Source organism: Pinus tabuliformis, chromosome 3_1, assembly GCF_031772625.1.
Source record: "Pinus tabuliformis cultivar Carrire ecotype Pingquan chromosome 3_1, CPIR1, whole genome shotgun sequence".
Lineage (NCBI taxonomy): Eukaryota > Viridiplantae > Streptophyta > Pinopsida > Pinales > Pinaceae > Pinus > Pinus tabuliformis.
Window position 1 is genome coordinate 532,106,920 of NC_142301.1, and position 4,965 is coordinate 532,111,884.

Genomic DNA, 4,965 nt, shown 5'->3' on the forward strand with positions numbered 1-4,965 from the left:
AGAAAAATAAAGATTACTAGATTGATTTTAATTTAAGCGTTACTTTTAAGGTTGTTTCTTAAGTCAAAAGGTGATGGAAGTGAAACTAGTGGTGTGTTGACTCGACTCGAAACCACTACAAAATGCACCTAGAATGATTTATCCACTACTTTACTTTTTCGATGAATTGCTTAACTAAAAAGTTGAGAGAATGCAATCTTTATAAAAGCAACTTCTTAATTGAAGACAATCAAAGAAACAATTCGTTTGTCTTTTCCAAGCATAAAAACATAACTTCTCTTTACATGCACGAAAAAACTCTTTTCTTCTTTTGAAAACAAAAAGCTACTTGAAACAAGACTTTTAAGAAGATGTTTTTGTATTTTTCTTTTAATAAAGCAAGTAAATCTAATTTAAACAAAAAATCAATCTTAACAACTCTTAAAATCTATGAAAATGCACTCATAAGCAAACTAAAGGTAAATTTACTCTAAGCAATCTTAACGAGGCCAAAACTAACAATGATTATTTCTAAGGTGTTTTACTTGATTACAATCAAATCAAGGGCTAGCTTATTGCAGAATCAAAAACTAGCCAAAACAAAATTCTAATCTTTTTGTTCTTTTTTAAAATGGAAATCAATACTTTATAAACAAGTAATTCGAAATTTGACCCAAAACAACTCAAATGGCAAGTTGCTCACAAAAGGAGACTTTACGACAGGCCAGACTTCTAAGAAGGTTGACTAACCAGAGATATCTAAGGCTGGACAACTTTCTAATAGCAAAGTCACTACAAAGCCTTTCCAAAAATCAAACCCTAGGTCAAAACTTCGTTGAAAACCACTAAAACACTCAAAGCTCACAAAACTAGTTTAGGTGAAAATTCTTGACAGGGTACTAAAGGATCTGGGCGGAAAACACTAAGGAAAAACAAAATCTAAAAGCAATTTGAAGCAAAAATGGAATTTTCTTAAGTTTTACAGGAAGACGCAGGCAACCTGTTGTCACAGGTGCGGCCCCGCTCTGTGCAGACGGCAACAGCGCGTCCAAAGACGCACTGTGCAGTACTAAGAGGGTGCGTCCGTCTGGAAAAATGAAGAAAAACCAAATCTAACTAAATCTAAAGCTAAGCCACCCAAATACTAATTCTCACAGTCAAAAACCAGAAAACAAAAATGATTTTCTCAAAGCAAAGTTCATATAAAGGAAAAGACTCTCTCATTAATGGATTCCCCAGCGGAGTCGCCAATTTGTCACACGGAATCTGTCAAGGGTGCGGACACGACTGACCTTCCTAGAAGTCTAAGACATTCTAATGACAAACAAGACAAAAAGGAGTGATCTTTCTCTAAATACACCTTTTATAACATGAAAACTACAAGTGTTTAGGCTTACCTTATTCCAAAACGCTGTTGTTGAAGTCCGTTCTTGACGATCCGGATGAGCTCCTCCTTCAAGTCAATTCCTGCAACCACAAACAATCAAACAATTACCAAGCACTTGCATTTCATATAATAAAACATATATCCAACATGCAGACCAAGGAACACATGAAATAACTCATTAACACAAGCTATTGAGAAAAATAAACCAGTTTGTATTAATAACGAAACAAAGAAACTCTTACAACCTGGCCTTGGTGTTGTGCAAGTTCCTCCCAGGGTCCATCAAGGGTTTTCCTCTACTTTGACAAAGCTCACCCTCTCCCAAGTAGAATCAAGTGAAGACAATCTCTCCTCACAAAGGCTCTAATGGAAGACCTAAATCCTGCAGCATTTACCCAAAGAAAATGTATAGCTCCAACCTCTCCTCCTTCTGGCTCAATGCCTTTATTTATAGTGCTGTAAAGAGGTTATTCTGGTCCACCATCAATGGGATCATCCCCCTCTTTGGGTGGGATAGCTCCCTTATTGATGGGATAAGCTTCCCCTTAATAGAGATACATGAACCAACTGGAGGCGCATCCATTTCATCAAACCGACCTCTAGAATGTTCTAGAAGTAACCACAAGTAACTTTTTCAAGATAAAACTCGCGCATTTTGTCTTTTACAGAGGGACGCACCTGTCCCTTTACATACAGAGCGTCCATGGACGCAGTTTTTGTGAACAAGGTCCGCGTCCCCGCAGGTAAGACTAGAGAGAACCTGCGACCCCAGAGATAAACATGATTTTTACAAGACTTTCTCTCTTTTTGAGTTTGAGATGGATAACAGAGGCATGAGACTTGCCTAAGAGGGTAGCATGACTGTTGATTTGAGCCATACTAACTGTAAGTAGTCAAGGTGACATTTTTTAGTGTAACAGCCCTTGATGTCAAAGGGGGAGAGTGATTTTGGTGTTGTTGCCATCAAGTCCAAAGGGGGAGATTGTTGGCATTATGATGAATGCGTTGTACTTGATGGCAACCCTCTCATAGAAGAGCATCTCACTTATATACATCTACAGAAGAGATAAGTAGAGAAAACAGGGCATCTCGGAGCAAGATGGAGCCAAGAGGAGCCAATAGGAGACAAGAGGAGCCATATATATATGTATATGTCACATATATATGCCAAAGAAGCAGTTATTGGAAGCCATCGAGCCATCGGGAGCTATCAGAGCAATAGAGGCACATTCACATATGCAAGGAGCTTATCGGGAGCCATCAGGAGTGCAGACAGAGTTATCGGGAGTTATCAGGCTTACAAAACCCATGGATGCATGCTTAATCACTATTGGGAGTTATCAGGCTTACAAAACCTATATATGCATGCTTTAACACTATCGGGAGTTATCAGGCGATTAAAACCCATATATATGCATTATACAATAAACAAAGGCATGTATGTATTTCCCCTTTCGGCGGAAAAACACAGTTATATGTGTTTAACACTATCAGCAAAAAGTTTATATATATATATATATATATATATATAGATATATATATATATATATATATATATATATATATATATATATATAGATATATATATATATATATATATATATATAGATATATATCTATATATATATATAGATATATATATATATATATATATATATATATATATATATATATATATATATATATATATATATATATATATATATATATATATATATATCGGCGCATCGCTAATCGGGGGTTCAGCTATGTGCCACCACTGAAACCTCCGATTGCGATAATATGTGTGGACCCGAAAGCATATCACAATTCGATTTGTTGTTATATCGCATCCGCAGTATATTGCGATGTATAAAGGGTCGTCAACCCCAAACCTCCGATTGCGATAATAACGCAGACCCGATGATGGCATTAAAATTAGTTTATAATAATATCCTGTCTAGCATATCATAGAGGTATGTATCGCAGTGCTTAAAGCCCTACCACACTCAAGTGCCAATTGCGATAAGAGGTGGCGGACCCGATGGAGGCATTAAAGGTGGTCTATAATAATATCGCATCCGCGGTAATCGCTTATATTATAAAATCTTACCACATCCAATCACCGACAGCGATGAATGCATGCGGACCCGACAGGAATATAAAGCATGGTTAATTGCCATATCGCATCCGATCCATTAGATTGGCCATCGGCAATAGGCTATGTTATGTGCAAACGCTGATTGCGATAAGGAGCAGACCCGATACATTATAGTTATGGGTGAATTAAGCTTGAAGTCTGCCTCTTCGCCGTTTGAACTGTTTTTTCATCATTTTCTCCGTTTTATCACTTAAGTCATTGATTAAGTGATCGGTCCAAGCTATTGAGCCCCAGGTTTTTGGATCCCTTGTTTTGGTTAACTACGGTTCCAATTCATGGTTTTTAACAAGAGCATTGACTATAAAAGGGGAAACGAGATCCTTTGGCAAGACATCAGTGAAGATTGAAGATCTTAAGAAAGAATAGATCGAAAATTCTTGTGATCAATTGATGAGTGATTGCTGAATCTAAATCAAGGAGAAAGCACGCAGGTCAGAGATCAGTGCGAAGGATCGCAGGCTAGAGATGGGCAACCCGCAGTCGTAGTTGTGGATGCTCACCGTGAAGAAGACTGTGCAACTGCAAACACGCACAAGTCAGAAGCCTATTCGGGTGTGGATAACCGCAGATCAGTAGATGGTGTAGGAGCGGTCACCCACAGGTTTCCATTAAAGAAGCTGCATTCTTTTCTTAAAATATGTTCTAGCTGCCTCTATTGTTTAGTAAAGAGTTCTGGGTTTGAAGTGATGTCTGTTTACTGGTATTATGTACTGATAACAACATTCTGAGAAGTGATTGATTATGTTCAGTATTGATGGATGAATGAATCAGGTTCATCCTTATATGATCTAATGGACTAGATCTGATTGCTATCACACATACTATCCTTGTATATTGATCTGGTGCTTGGGTGATTCTGAAGATTTGTTAGTTGATTCTTTGATCTTCTTGGAACCAGTCTGAAAATTAATGAAACGTGGTCCTTAAAAGAAGTAGGGGGTTGTAGCTCCCTTCCAGGAGAGACTGGAGAACGAGAGAGAGAGTTGTAGCTCTCTGCAGGTAGCAACCTCCGTACTGGTAAAGGACTACACCAGTACAAATTCTTGTAAAAGAAGTTCTATTTGAAAGAAGATAGAGACATATTACAGCATGTGGTTTTCACCCACATTGGGTTTCCACCTTATATCTGGTGTTCCTTTGTGTGACTATCTGTTTTTTCACTATTCTTGTTCATTATTTTATGGTACTGACATACAAGTTAATCATTAATATCGAAAGAATAATTTAAAGTATAAATCTGGATGGTTTATTGAAAAGATTGTAATAATACTGATTCACGCCCCCCCCCCTCTCAGTATTATTTCCAACAGATTATACAGAGAAGCTCAATTGGCCTATATCATCATTGATGAAAGGAATCCCACTAATCATCCCATCTATGCTATTGACACTGATTTTGGAGCCCGTATTCTTCAGATTGAAGAATCCCAGCTGGCCTCCATGCAGCTTAAGAAATCGG